Genomic DNA, 17066 nt, shown 5'->3' on the forward strand with positions numbered 1-17066 from the left:
AGATCTCGAGCCACAGAGAGGCCGATAATGCACCACCGCCGTAAATTATGCCCCGAGAGCTCAGAGGAGCAAGATGCCCTGACGCCATCGTGGGTAACGCTCTCCTCTACAATACTCCTGCATGCATTAGTGGATCCAGATCCACTCACTCATACATCCGCATCAACCTACCGTAGAAAGGGGGATCAGTAGGGAGAGTGACCAAGACATTCTGGTCACTAATCCATTGGGCCACAGTGTAGTGGTGAACAAAGTATACAAGGGTTGCCCGTTAAGGATTCAGGGTATGAATTCTTGGCCGACCTGATTGAGTTACCCTTCCACGAGTTTGACGTGATTTTGGGAATGGACTGGTTGTTACGTCATCAGGCAATAGTTGATTGCAAATTGAAGAGAATTTCCCTGAAAACTTCTAGGGGTAATGAGATCACTGTTGTGGGTGAAAGGACAGATTTCTTGTCCAATGTCATCTCAGCCACAGTTGGAAGAAGAATGATGAGAAAAGGCTGTGAAGCCTTCCTAGCACATGTGGTGGATACTAGGCAGGCTAAGCCAAACCTGAGTGACATACCCAAAGTAAAAGACTTCCCAGAGGTATTTCCTGAAGAATTGCCCGGTTTGCCACCAGAAAGAGAAGTTGAATTTGCTATTGAGACATCGCGGCACAAAGACCCATTTACATTGCTCCTTATAGGATGGCACCCACTGAATTGAGGGAGTTGAAAACTCAGTTGCAAGAGTTACTTGATAAGGGGTTTATACGCCCCAGTGTGTCACCATGGGGAGCTCCAGTGCTGTTTGTGAAAAAGAAGGATGGGACTTTGAGGCTATGCATTGATTACCGGCAGTTGAATAAAGTGACAGTGAAGAATAAATATCCGTTGCCTAGAATTGATGATTTTTTTGATCAGTTGAAGGGAGCAGGAGTATTTTTGAAAGATTGATCTCATATCAGGGTATCATCAGTTGAGGGTGAAGGATGTAGATGTGCCCAAGACTGCATTCAGGACTCGATATGGGCATTATGAGTTTCTGGTGATGCCCTTTGGCCTAACTAATGCACCAGCGGCATTCATGGACCTTATGAACCGTATCTTCCATCCATACCTAGATCGGTTCGTAGTGGTCTTTATTGATGATATTTTGGTGTATTCCAAGACCAGGGAAGAACATGATGAGCATTTGAGGATTGTTCTACAAACCCTGAGAGAAAAGAAGCTGTATGCTAAGTTGTCCAAGTGTGGCTTTTGGTTGAATGAGATTGCATTCCTTGGACACATAGTGTCAGCTGATGGGATTAGGGTGGATCCCAAGAAAATAGAAGCAGTGATGGAATGGAAGCCTCCCAGGAATACAACTGAGGTCAGAAGCTTCTTGGGGCTAGCTGGGTATTACAGAAGATTTGTGAAGGGATTTTCCCTAATAGCTGCTCCAATAACCAAGTTATTACACAAGAATGTCAGATTTGACTGGAATGACAAGTGTCAGACCAGTTTTGAGAAGTTGAAGGCTATGTTGACAGAGGCACCAGCAGCACAAACAAGGTCGTGAAAGGACTTCGTGGTCTATAGTGATGCCTCACATAATGGGTTAGGGTGTGTATTGATGCAAGAGGGAAAGGTGGTCGCTTATGCTTCCAGGAAGCTAAGGCCACATGAACAAAATTACCCTACCCATGATCTAGAGCTTGCAGCAATTATCTTCGCACTGAAGATATGGAGGCATTACTTATATGGTGAAAAATGCTACATTTACACAGACCACAAAAGTCTAAAATATTTGCCAACTCAGAGGGAGCTCAACCTTAGACAGAGGCTATGGATTGAGTTCCTGAAGGACTATGATTGTGTAATTGACTACCATCCTGGGAAGGCAAACGTTGTTGCTGATGCTTTGAGCAGAAAATCCATCACAGCTTTGAGATTATTGAATGCCCGTCTAACTTTGATTCGAGATGGAGCTATTTTGGCTGAGTTGCAAGTGAGGCCAAACTCACATACAGATTTTAGATGGGCGTATGCGATGAAAAGTTAATGGCTATTATGAGCAAAATCTCAGAGGGAAAAGCAACTGACTATGAGGTGAAAGCAGATGGGTGTCTGTATTACAAAGGAAGACTGTGTGTACCAGATGATGGGGAATTAAAGGCCAGTATTCTAAAAGAGGCACACACCAGTGCATATGCTATGCACCCAGGAAGTACAAAGATGTATCATGATCTGAAGCTTCAATATTGGTGGCCTGGTATGAAGAAGGACATAGCTGACTGTGTGACTAAATGCTTGACGTGTCAGCAAGTCAAGGCAGAACATCAAGTTCCATCAGGTTTGCTACAGCCTATACGCATACCTGAATGGAAATGGAATCGGGTCACCATGGATTTTGTAAGTGGTCTACCTCTCACTCGGAAGAAACATGATGCAGCATGGGTGATAGTTGATAGATTGACGGTCAAGACACTTTCTCGCCGCTTAGGACTGACTACTCACTAGAGAAGTTAGCAGAATTGTATATTAGTGAGATAGTTAGACTGCATGGAATTCCACTTTCCATCATATCTGATCGAGACCCAAGGTTCACATCGAGATTTTAGAAAAAGTTGCATGAGTCCTTGGGTACACAACTCCATTTCAGCACAGCTTTCCATCCTCAGACGGATGGGCAATCTGAAAGAGTAATCCAGGTAAACAATTGAAACCAATTAGATAAATACACATATTGAACTGAAATGGTAACAATAACATGAAAAATACGTCAGGTCCTTGAGGATATGCTGAGGAGTTGTGTCATTGAGTTTGAGGGAAGCTGGGATAGATACCTCCCACTGGCAGAATTTGCATACAACAATAGCTACCAAGCTAGCATCCAAATGGCCCCATATAAAGCAATCAGATGGGAGAAAATGCGTAACTCCAGCAGGTGTTGGACAATTAGGCGAAGACAAATCGTAGGACCGCACTGTGAAACAGATCGAGGAGAAAGTAAAACTAATCAAAGCCAACTCAAGGTTGCCTCGCATGCATGTAAATCTTATGCCGACCTGAAGAGAAAAGAAATAGAATATGCGGTTGGCGAAAAAGTGTTCCTCAAGGTGTCACCGTGGAAGAAAGTATTGAGGTTTGGAAGGAAAGGTGTTAAGCCCTAGGTTCATTGGCCCATATGAAGTCATTGAACGTGTGGGTCCAAAGTGGCCTATAGGCTAGCTTTACCACCGAGCCGACAAGATCCATAATGTGTTCCATGTGTCCATGCTCGTAAGATACCGCCGATCCTTCACATGTCATCTCCGTGGAAGAAATTGAAATACAAATGGATTTGACATATGAAGAAGAACCTCTACTGATCCTCGGCTCTGAAGTAAAAGAATTAAGGAACAAACAGATTCCATCGTGAAAGTGCTTTGGAGGCACCACAACACCGAGGAGGTAACTTGGGAAAGTGAAGAGACAATGAGGCAACAGGTAAATTTCGAGGACGAAATTTAAATTAGAGGGGAAGAGTTGTAACACCCTCCCTGTAGCAACTCCGCACATTCTCTACTGCTCTGATCGGTGTCACCCCATAGCTAGAACGTCCAAAAATATTTAAACTAAAGTCAGAACCATAATTAACTCAAATACTAATATCAAAAATTTAGTAAAAATTTTAGAAATAAAATACAACCAAGTTAAACGAGCCTATGCCCAAGCGATGGGTAAACTGAGGGAAGTTGCTTTCGCAACGAGGAGCCCTAGACTGGGAAAATTATAAAATAATTTTTGGAACTCCAGAGAAGGGTCATTGAGGTTCCCATGGCATTAGAATGCCAAGAAAATATCTAGAAAAATTTTTCAATCGGTACAGACAATTTTGACCCGTTAAGCCAAACGGAGGGCATTTTGGTCATTTCGCTTTCAGAGGTGATTTTTGGCCGACTTGTCCAGTTAAGTAAATAATTAATATGACATAAAATATGAATAAACATTACTAAAAATTAAATTGAAATTGAGTAGAGAAGAAAAGAAAAGAAAATGAGAATAAATGTCAATTTTGACATCATATGATGTCATTTAAAGGAATTCCCACCAATCACATTAAAGCATAACTTAAGTAAGTGATAAAAGAAGACAAAAGACACCAAAAAAAGGAATAAACAATCTGTTTCTTCCCCAAATGAAAGAGCAGCCGTTTCCCTCTTTTCCCATAGCCAAACCTCCATTGATTTTCAATCCAAAGCTCAAATTCCCTCTTCATTTCACCCTAAAACCCTAGAGACCTTTCACTAAAATTTATCCTTGCACCTTGCAAAACCTCTTGGCAGCCAAGAAGAAGAAAGAAAGTGAAGTTTGGGGCTTGGAAAAATCTGCCTACAAGAGGTTAGTGCACGTATACACCTAAAGCTCTTTATTTCTATGTTGAGGGACTTGAAATAAGTAAGAATTTGTAACTAAAATGAATAAAAACTATGTGTGTGTATGGCATCAATTTCGGCTGCCCTAAGGAAGGAACAAAGGTGGAGTGTTTGTGATGGTTTTAATGGACTTAGAATGAATTAAAGATTATGCTTAAGGTGTATATACACATATATAATGAATGAAAGTGCTTAACTAGGTATATGGGTGAATTGAAATAGAAACTAGGGTTTTGAAAAGTGAAAATTTGACTTGGCTTAGGAAATTGTTAGAGAACATTTTAATGGTCAATTAGTGACCATTTTAGGTAAGTTGACCACAATTTGGACTGAAATATACCATGGCCAAGTGAATGTGTAGGCTACCTAAGGATAGCAGCAGAGTGACTAAAATTTCAGTCCACTTACACAGCCATAACTTTGGCTGTGTAGGTCCAATTGGTGTTTGGCCAATTGGACATGAAACTAGGCTTATAATGGCACATTTTTGCAGAAGAAACCATGCCCAAAAGACCAAAGCAAGAGGACCAAAAGTTGGCCCTAATCCTGATACCCTCGCAACAAAGACTGCAGACTGACCAAATGAACAAGAATTGTTCATTTGGCCATAACTCACTGTAGATATGGTCAATTGATCTGAAATTTTTTACAGCAACAAGTTAAGACATAGACAAACAACTTTCATGAAGGAATCTACCCCAAATTATGGCCAGAACCCATCCAACAAAGTGATTTCAAGCCATCGCTCATGTTATCAGAATATGGTAATTTCTGCAGAATGGAAATCCGCCAGCTGTGGTTTTGGACCATATCTGAGTTACAAAACTCCAAATGGAGTTATTCAAAAAGGAAATTCAACTAGACAAAATAAGGAACAACTTTCATGTTTGCCATTTCTTCAAATTCCCATCGCAAAAGGTCCAATGGAACAAGAAAGTTGAGTTACAAAATTGAAAATTCTGCTTCCCTTGGTTTAAACTTTGAAATGGTATAAATGCTTAATGCCGACAAGTTTTGAATGACAAATGTGGTATATTGGGAGTGCCAAAGTCAATGTACATATTTTCTATCCAAAAGTCAACATTTTTGTTGACCAATGAGGTGAATAGTGACACCAAAAACTTGAAATTCACAAATTGAAGAATTTAAAAGTTTCAAATGCCCTAGTATACCTAACAAGATTGGTTTGATAGTTGGGCATGCCAACAGGTTCGCTTAGCAAGATCGCACATGGCAATATGCCATTCGTGATTTTATGGTTTTTAGTCATTCGACCTTGTATTGAGATTTGGCCTTGTGCTCGATATTATTTACAATTGTTAGTCGCTCATGCACACCGAGATGCATATGTGACCGATGGTGTGACGGCCCGAGGTACTTGATACCCAAAGCGCTTACCCGCTTATCCACCCATTGCCTAGTGTAGGTTACTTGGGCAACCAAATGAATTAAAGTGGACAAAGTTAATGATATACAAATTCAAAACAAATGAAATATATACATTCACTACATATCTATTTTCTTGCTATTTCTTTTATTTTATTATTGCACCACTAAGCATTATTGCTTAGCGCGTTGCTTTTGCCACGCGTAGGTTCTGGAGATACAGATCGTGAGCCCAAGAGACCGCATCGGGTGAGTTCATCTTGCAGCTCGCACGTTGTCCGTGTCACCTCACTACCGCAAAGGCATTGGTAGGGCACTAGGTGTCATTTTATCATTTTGTAATTAAATTTTTATTTTCTCATATGTATTTGGATTTATGTAATGTATTTTGAGGTTCATGTAAATAATAAAGATTTATGGTTATATATGGAAGTAATTTGAGTATTTAATTGTGGTTTATATATGAGAACCCTGAGAAATGATGATTGAGAACTGAAACTGAACAATGTGAGATTTTGATATTGAGACTCTGTTGATGAATTGAAGTTGGGATTGTTTGGAAAATTATTTGGAAGTGTTTTAACAGGTTCCGAAGAACTGTTTTCTCCATTTTTAGCCAGATTCACGTGATTTTCTTTAAAATTTTCGGAACCTCAAATAAATAATAATTTCGATAAATGGCTTAAATAAATTATATTTCACAAATCATATTCAAAAGAATGATATAAATTAATTAAGGTATATTAGAGTGTACCGGTACACCGTGTGGCATTACTTATTCTGGTATACTGTACACGGGTAAGGGGTGTCACAAATGTTGAAAATTTTACTAGGTGGAAATTGACAAATTACTAATAAATTAGGGGAAACTCCATCGGTTTCTCTAATAAATTAATTAGACCTAATTTGATAAAATTAAATGAGATAATCAGGAAATGTTATAAGATAAGTTAAGACGCCCGCAAGACCGTGTGATATGCCTCGCCACTACATCAGAACGTAAAAGGTGTCACAGCATGTCTAGCTTTAGGCGGCTAATTAATAGTCATTTGTAACTATTATACTGTAAACATTTAATCAAGCAATTAAGATAATTTCAAGCATGTAATAATTCACAACAATTTTTACATAGATAAATAAAACATTTCATTGTTAACTCTTCAATTGAATTTCACTAATCTTACTTATGAAATGTGCATATGGCAACAAGTTATCTATTAACAAAAATAAAATCCAATTTATAAACAAAAGAGCAACTCATTTAGCTTGAAAGCTTATCATTTCATTATTTCTATTTAATGGCCCAATTCCTCTATGGTATAACTTTCCTTATTCTGGATACTGAGATTTTAATGCGACACCTTCTTTCAGATGTCGCCTTATGTTTTCTCTTTTAGATGTTGTCTTGCTTGTCCATTTTACAATAGCAATACCTTCTTTCGGATGTTGTCTTACGTGTCCTTTTTACCACAGTAACACCTTCTTTCAGGTGTCGTCTTACGTGCCTTTTTAGAATCAATACGCAGTATTGCGACCGTCTTTACATACTCATAAATATAGATTCATTTTAGTTTGCAGATATGCTAGCTTATCCCTCTATTTGGCATGCCAAACTATGACACCCCTTACCCGTCTATAGTGTAGCCGAGCAAGATATGCCACGCAGTGTACCAGAACACTCTATTTTAATTCAATCATTTTTTATTCTTCCTAATTTATTTTTTTCATAGTTATGAAGTACAATTTATGAAATATAATTCATTTAAGTCATTTATTGAAATTATAATTTATTTGAGGTTCCAAAAATTTTATAGAAAATCTGGCAGAGTACCGGCTAAAAATGGAGAAAACAATTCTTCGGAACCTGTGAAAAACACTTCCAATAATCATTTCCACTCATTCTCAAACTCCAATAACTATCAACATGGTCTCAACATTAGCAATCATTTCAAGTTCTCAATATTAATCCACAAATTATATTAATTAATCAACTAAAATTTCATGAAGATATTCTCAAATTATATTAATTAACAAAATTCTTCAAATATGTACATCAACATATGATTACATAAATTTACTATTTACATGAGTTCATAATTTACAAATCACAAACTACTACCTATTAAAAAATGCAAAAAAAAAAAATTTCAAAAGGGACCTAAAGGTCCTACCACTGATACATTGTAGATGAGAGGTGACTCTAACTCTAGGCAGATCTGTGACCTCAACCAGTCTGTGGTCTGCTGGGCTCTCTGTCTGTCTCTCCAGAACCTACGTGTGGCAAAAAGTGATGAGCTAAGCAATAATACTTAGTAGTGCCAATAAGAAATTAAAAAGAACTAACAAAAATAAATAAATAAATAAATAAATATGCAGTAAGTGTATTGATGTCTCATGCTAACAAATTTTTTATAATTATTGGTAGTCTTATTTATTTGGTACTTGTTATATTCATTATTTTATTAAATTTTTCAACTTTCATTTTTGGTTGCCCAAGTAACCTATACTGGATGACTGGACTAGATAAACGGGTAACCGCATCGATATCAAGTACTCGCCGTCACACCATCGGCCACATATGTGTCTCCCGGCAGGCAAATGTAATGTTTAATAAGTCAGACTAATATTAGGCACAAGGCCAAGTCTCAACATTAATGTCGAATGGCTAAAAGCCATGAAATCACAGAATGGCATAATGCCATGTGTAGTACTGCTAACTGAACCCTATTGGCATGCCAACCTATCCAAACCAATCTTGCTAGGTGTACTAGGGCATGTTACACTTTTAAACTTTACAATTCTTGAAATTTAAGTTTAGGTGTTACTATTCATTTTATTAGTTAACTAAAATGTTGAATTTTACATAGACAATAGTTACATTGGTTCTAATACTCTAAACTTACCACATTTTGCATTCTAAAGTTGTTGGTATTGGTTGCCAATACCATTTCTAAGCTTAATGTTAGTTGCTCAAAATTTTCAAATTTCAAGCCTTGTGTTTACTGTTCCATTGGTCATTTTTACAATAAGAATTTGGTAAAGTTGTCTTCATAAAAGTTGTTTCTTATTTTGTCTAGTTACATTTATTTTTTTGAATCACTCCATTTGGAGTTTTCTAGCTCAAGTTATGGCCTAAACACCATAACTAGCCGGATTGGACAAAATCCAAAATTCTGGGCAAAACTGGTTCTGCCAGATTTGGTAACCTAAGTTTGGTTGGCAGTTTGACTAGGTTATGGTCAGAATTTGGATTTGTGTTCTTCATGAAAGTTGTAGGTATATGTCTCAGATTTCTTTTGGTAAAATTTCAGGTCAATTAGACCTTTCTACACTAAGTTATAAACAAATGAATAAATACTATTCATTTGATCATTTTGCCCAGGTAGAATGCAAGTCACCCGGATTAGGGCAATTTTTAGGTCAACTTGCTTTGGTTTTCTGGACAGCATTTCTTCACCAAAGTTGTGCCATTATGTGTCTAGTTTTATTTCCAATTGGCCTTGCATCAATTGAACATTTACAACTCCATTTATGGCTGCCCAAACCTGTTGGACTCCCAACCAGTCCTGCAGGTCACCATGGGCAGCATGCCTAAGGCCAACTCCAACATTCTTACTCACTTCAATTCCTCCTCACATACATTCAAATGGTCACTAATTGACCATTATAAGGTTATCATACTATTACATGAGCAAACCCTAATGTTGTTCATGTGTCCACATTTTTTTGAAGTTCTATCATGCATTCCACTTGAATTCCACTTGAATTCCACTTGCATTTCACTTACACAAACATATTCAATCACTCATCTCATACCAAGGGCAGCTCATAACCACTTTGCTATCAAGCAAAATCATCAAACCCTAACCAACCTCAGCTGCTAAAATTTTAAGGGTGCGCACACACACATTTTTATTTCATTTTGTTACATTTCCTACTTATTTCATGCCATTAAACATGAATTAAATCAAAGGTAGTAAGAGCTTGGACACTAACCACTTGGAGCAGAATTTCAAGCTAATGAAACCTCCTTTTTCCTTCCTCTTTTGCTGCCTAGTGGTGATTTAAGGTGTGAGGAACAAGTTTAGTGAAGAGCTTGAGTGGTTTTATGGTGAGATTTGGTGGGGTTTGAAGCTTTGGTGGAGCTTTCATGGAGGAAAGGGGTGGAAGGGAAGAGAGACGACTGGTTTTTGGTGAGAATGGCTAATGACTTTTTTTTTATTTTTGTTGTATCCTTTATCCTCTTTTTATTAGTTAATTTAAGTGTTAATTAAATATGATTGGTGAGCAAATGTTTAATGATATCATATGATGTCATAATTGGCATTTTCTTTCATTTTCTTTTCTTCTCTTCTCTACTCATTTTCAATTTAATTTTTATAAATATTTATTTATATTTTATATCATAATAATTATTTACTTAACTAGATAAGTCGGTGAAAAATCATCTCTGAAGAAGAAATGACCAAAATGCCCTCCATTTAGCTTATTGAGCCAAAATTGTCTGTACCAATTGAAAATTTTTCCTAAGCATTTTCTTGGCATTCTAATGCCATAGAAACCTCAATGACCCTTCTCTGGAGTCCCAAAAATTATTTTATAAATTTTCCTCCAGGTCTAGGGCTCTTAGTTAAGTAGAACCGTAATCTCCCACCGGGTTACCCATCACTAGGTACCTACCATTTAACTTGATTGTATTTTATTTCTAAAATTTTTCTAAATTTTTCTTATTAATATTTGAGTTAATTATGGTTCCTCACTTTAGTTTAACCTAATAAAGAGAATGTATGGAGTTGCTACAGAATGGTGTTACAACTCTTCCTCTAATTTAAATTTTGTCCTCAAATTTACTCCGATGCAAACAGTTGAGGGAATTATTGCCTCATCATCTTTTCACTTTCCCAAGTTGCCTCTTCGGTGTTGTGGTGCCTTCAAAGCACTTTCACCAGTGGAATCTGCTTATTCCTCAACTCTTTCACTTCCCGAGCCAGGATCCGTATGGGTTCTTCTTCATATGTCAAATCCGATTGTACTTCAATTTCTTTCATGGAGATGACATGTGAAGGATCTGAGCGGTATCTTCTTAGCATAGACACATGGAACACATTGTGGATCTTATCCAGCTCTGGTGGTAAAGCTTGCTCAGAGGCCATCGACCCACACGTTCAATGACTTCATATGGGCCAATGAACCTAAGGCTTAACTTACCTTTTCTTCCAAACCTCAATACCTTCTTCCATGGTGACACCTTGAGGAACACTTTATCGCCAACTGTGTATTCTATTTCTTCTCTCTTCAGGTCGGCATAAGATTTTTATCTGTCTGAGGCAACCTTCAGATTGGCTTTGATTAGTTTTACCTTCTCCTCAGTCTGTTTCACCAGGTCTGGCCCTACCAATTTATCTTCGCCTAATTCAGTCCAGCACACTGGAGTTCTATATTTCCTCCCATACAGCGCTTCATACGGGGCCATTTGGATGCTAGCTTGGTAGCAATTATTGTATGCAAATTCTGCCCGTAGGAGGTATCTATCCCAACTTCCCTCAAATTCAATGACATAACTCCTCAGCATATCCTCAAGGACCTGACATATATTTCATGTTATTATTATTATTTCAGTTCAATATGTGTATTAGTTCAATTGGTTTCAATTGTTTACCTAGATTACTCTTTCTGATTGCCCATCCATCTGAGGATGGAAAGCTGTGCTGAAATGGAGTTGTGTACCCAAGGATTCATGTAACTTCTTCCAAAATCTAGATGTAAACCTTGGATCTCGATCAGATATAATGGAAAGTGGAATTCCATTCAGTCTAACTATCTCATTGATATACAATTCTGCTAACTTTTCCAATGAGTAGTCAGTCTTTACTGGCAGAAAGTGTGCTGACATCATTAATCTATCTACTATCACCCATACTGCATCATGCTTCTTCTGGGTGAGAGGTAGACCACTTACAAAATCCATGGTGACTCGATCCCATTTCCATTCAGGTATGCGTATAGGCTGTAGCAAACTAGATGGAACTTGATGTTCTACCTTGACTTGCTGACATGTCAAGCATTTAGTCACATAGTCAGCTATGTCCTTCTTCATACCTGGCCACCAATAATGAAGCTTCAGATCATGATACATTTTTGTACTTTCTGGGTGCATAGCATAAACACTGGTATGTGCCTCTTTCAGGATATTGGCTTTCAATTCCCCATCATCTGGTACATATACTCTTCCTTTGTAGTACAGACACCCATCTACTTTCACCTCATAGTCAAGTGTTTTTCCCTCTGAGATTTTACTCACAGTAGTCATTAATTTCTCATCTACCTTTTGCCCATCTAAAATCTGCTGTAGCAGGTTTGGCCTCACTTGTAACTTAGCCAAAAGAGCTCCATCTCGAGCCAAGGATAGACGGGCATTCAATGATCTCAAAGCCGTGATGGATTTTCTACTCAAAGCATCAGCAACTACACTTGCCTTCCCAGGATGGTAATCAATCACACAATCATAGTCCTTCAGGAACTCAATCCATCACCTCTGTCTAAGGTTGAACTTCTTCTGGGTTGGTAAGTATTTCAGACTTTTGTGGTCTGTGTAAATGTAGCACTTTTCACCATACAATTAGTGCCTCCATATCTACAGAGCGAAGATAATTGCTACAAGATCTATATCATGGGTAGGGTAATTCTGTTCATGTGGCCTTAGCTGCCTGGAAGCATAGGCGACCACCTTTCCCTCTTACATCAATACACACCCTAACCCATTATGAGAGGCATCAATGTAGACCACAAAGTCCTTTCCCTACACTAGCTGTGTTAACACTGGTGCCTCTATCAACATAGCCTTTAACTTCACAAAACTGATCTGACACTTGTCATTCCAACAAATGACATTCTTATGTAACAACTTGGTCATTGGAGTAGCTATTAAAGAAAATCCCTTCACAAATCTTCTCAGAATACCCACCGCCCCAAGAAACTTCTGACCTCAGTTGTATTTCTGGGAGGCTTCCATTCCATCACTGCTTCTATCTTCTTCGGATCCACTCTAATCCCATCAGCTGACACTATGTGTCCAAGGAATGCAATCTCATTCAACCAAAAGTCACACTTGGACAACTTAGCATATAGCCTCTTTTCTTTCAGGGTTTGCAGAACAATCCTCAAATGCTCATCATGTTCTTCCCTGGTCTTGGAGTATACCAAAATATCATCAATAAAGACCACTACGAACCGATTTAGGTATGGATGAAAGATACGGTTCATAAGGTCCATGAATGCTGCTGGTGTATTTGTTAGGCCAAAGGGCATCACTAGGAACTCATAATGCCCATACTGAGTCCTGAATGCAGTCTTTGGCACATCTGCATCCTTCATCACAATTGATGATACTCGATTCGAGATCAATTTTGAAAAATACTCTTGCTCCCTTCAACTGATCAAACAGATCGTCAATTCTAGGCAACGCATATTTGTTCTTCACAATCACTTTATACAAATGCCAGTAATCGATGCATAACATCAAAGTCCCATCCATCTTCTTCACAAATAGAACTGGAGCTCCCCATGGTGAAACATTGGGGCATATGAACCCCTTATCCAGAAACTCCTGTAACTGAATTTTTAGTTCCTTCAATTTTGTAGGTGCCATCCTATAAGGAGCCATAGAGATTCGTGTTGTACTCAACAGTATCTCAATAGCAAATTTAATTTCCCTTTCTGGTGGCAAGCCAAGTAATTCTTCAGGTAACACATCTGGGAAGTCTTTTACTATGGATATGTCACACAGATCTGGCTTAGCCTGCCTAGTATCCACCACATGTGCTAGGTAGGCTTCACAGCCTTTTCTCATCAGTTTTCTTACAACTTTGGCTGAGATGACATTAGACAAGAAATCCCTTTCCTCGCACAATCGTGATCTCATTACTCGTGAGTTTTTAAAGAAATCCTCTTCGCCATAATCAACCATTGTCCGATGACGTGACAACCACCCATTTCCAAAATCACGCCAAACTCATGGAAAGGCAACTCAATCAGTTCGCCAAGAATTCATACCTCAATCCTTAACTGCAACCTTTGTACACTTTGTTCACCACTACACTATGGCCTAATGGATTAGTGACGAGAATGTCTTTGTCACTTTCCCCTACTAATATCCCCCTTTCTACAGGTAGGTTAATGCAGATGTATGAATGAGTGGATCCTGGATCCACCAATGCATGCACAGATGTATTGTAAAGGTAGAACGCACTCAAGACGCTCGGCATCTTGCTCTTCCCGAGCTCTCATGGCATAGGCTCGCAGTGGTCCGCCTCGTGCCTCTCTCGGCTCGATGCAGCCTCCATGATGGTCCCATCGCTACCACTCTCAACACTCTTATGCCATTTCAGCAATGTGGACATGCAAAAGATGCCGGGCTAGTCTCTCAACCCCGCCCCTAGAGCCGCCCACCGCCCACCGATGGTGTGGACTAACCTCTCCTAGGGGTAACCGTGGCTCGGCCCCTGGTCCGACTGACTTTGTGGTTGACTCAACTCGTGTGTGGACCTTGAACTTCTTTCTTGGTGTAGGAGATGAGCTAGACCGACTGGGCCCCTCTTCTCGCTCTCTCTCTCCGGTTTGCTCACTTATTTTCACTTTCTTCACTTTTAATGTAGCTTCCACTAACTTAGTGAGGTCTGTAATTCCCAAGGCGTTGATCATGATCTTGATATTATTATTTAATCCCTCTTCAAATCTCTTACACCTTTCGCCTCATTAGGGACTATCTCCCTTCCGTAGCAACTCACCGACAAATTCCTTTTATACTGCCATCACACTGCCTCGCCTCAAATTAATGAACTCTCTTCTTCTCTCTTCCAGGTATACACTACCCATATATTTCTTCTTGAATTCTGAGAGGAAGAAGTCCCAAGTTATTACTTCTGGCTGCACTTCACTAGATAATCAGATTCCACCATTGGTAGGCATCATCTTGCAACAAAGATACAAAGAGCCTTCTAGATTTTGCTCTATTATGCAAAGGAGTTATTTTAAAACTCTCCTGCTCTGCTTAACCAGCTTCTACCGCAATGTAATCATCTTCTCTTTGCCAAAGAAATCCACTACTCCAAATTTTCTCAGTCTTTCCAGGTGTGATTTCTGCTGTGGAGGTGGGGGTGGTGGTGGCATTACCCCAGCCATTTGTTTGAAGAATTTGCCAATTTGCTAAAACATGGCTTGTGGAAGCTGAGCAGCTCACTGAGTCAAGTGAGCAGTTCTCCCCTACCCCGCCTCACCGCCGCAGTGGAGCATGACTCTCCACTTCCTCCTCAACCGCCTCTATGTGATATAGGGTCCATATCCTATTCAAAATAACAAAGACAAACAAATATGTATTAGTGTCAACTAGACTCTTACAAATAAAATGCATGCTATTGACTCAATTTAGGCTCAGAAACGCCTAAACCGTGCTCTGATACCACTAAATGTGACACCCCTTACTCGTCTACAGTGTAGCCGAGTAAGATATGCCACACAGTGTTCCGGAATACCCTATTTTAATTCAATCATTTTTTATTCTTCCTAATTTATTTTTTTCATAGTTATGAAGTACAATTTATGAAATATAATTCATTTAAGTCATTTATTGAAATTATAATTTATTTGAAGTTTCGAAAATTTTATAGAAAATCCGGCAGAGTACTAGCTTAAAATGGAGAAAACAGTTCTTCGGAACCTGTGAAAAACACTTTCAATAATCATTTCCAATCTTTCTCAAACTCCAATAACCATCAACATGGTCTCAACATTAGCAATCATTTCAAGTTCTCAGCATTAATCCACAATTTCATTCAAATTCAAAATCAACTAAAATTTCATGAAGATATTCTCAAATTATATTAATTAATAAAATTCTTCAAATATGTACATCAACATATGATTACATAAATTTACTATTTACATAAGTTCATAATTTACAAATCACAAACTGCTACCTATTACAAAATGCAAAAAATATATATAATTTCAAAAAGGACCTAAAGGTCCTACCGCTGATGCACTATAGATAAGAGGTGACTCTGACTCTAGGCAGATCTGTGACCTCACCTGCATGTGGTTTGGGCTCTCTCTGCCTCTCCAACCTACGCATGGCAAAAAATGATGCGCTAAGCAAAAATGCTTAGTGGTGCCAATAATAAAATAAAAAGAACTGATAAAAAAATAAAAAAAATAAATATGCAGTGAGTGAATTAATGTCTCATGCTGACAAATTTTTTATAATTATTGATAGCTTTATTTATTTAGTACTTGTTATATTCATTATTTCATTAAATTTATCAACTTTCATTTTTGGTTGCCCAAGTAACCTATACTGGATGACTGGACTGGATAAACGGGTAAACTGGCACTCGGTATCAAGTACCTCGGGCCGTCACATCATCGGTCATATATGTGTCTCCCAGTATGCAACAAAATAGCTAATAAGCTATAATAACATTAGGCACAAGGCCAAGTCTCAACACAATGTTAGAATGGCTAAAAGCCATAAAATCACATAATGGTATAATGCCATGTGCAGTACTACTAACTGAACCCTATTGGCATGCCAACCTATCCAAACCAATCTTGCTAGGTGTACTAGGGCATGTTACACTTTTAAACTTTACAATTCTTGAAATTTAATTTTAGGTGTTACTATTCATTTCATTAGTCAATTAAAATGTTGACTTTTGCATATACAATAGGTACATTGGTTCTAATACTCTCAACATACCACATTTTGCATTCTAAAGTTGTTGGTATTGGTTTCCAATACCATTTCTAAGCTTAATGTTAGTTATTCAAAATTTTCAGATTTCAAGCCTTGTGTTTACTGTTCCATTGGTCATTTTTATAGTAGGAATTTGGTAAAGTTGTTTCCATAAAAGTTGTTTCTTATTTTGTCTAGTTACATTTCCTTTTTTGAATCACTCCATTTGGAGTTTTGTAGCTCAAGTTATGGCCTAAACACCATAACTGGCCGGATTGGATAGAATCTAAAATTCTGGGCAAAACTGGTTCTGCCAGATTTGGTAATCTAAGTTTGGTTGGCAATTTGACTAGGTTATGGTTAGGATTTGGATTTGTGTTCTTCATGAAAGTTGTAGGTCTATGTCTCATATTTCTTTTGGTAAAATTTCAGGTCAATTAGACCTTTCTATCGAAGTTATGACCAAATGAATAAATATTGTTCATTTGGTCATTTTGCCCATGCAGAATGCAAGTCACCCGGATTAGGGAAATTTTTAGGTCAACTTGCTTTGGTTTTCTA

This window comes from Hevea brasiliensis, chromosome 6 (assembly GCF_030052815.1).
Source record: "Hevea brasiliensis isolate MT/VB/25A 57/8 chromosome 6, ASM3005281v1, whole genome shotgun sequence".
NCBI classification, from domain to species: Eukaryota; Viridiplantae; Streptophyta; class Magnoliopsida; order Malpighiales; family Euphorbiaceae; genus Hevea; species Hevea brasiliensis.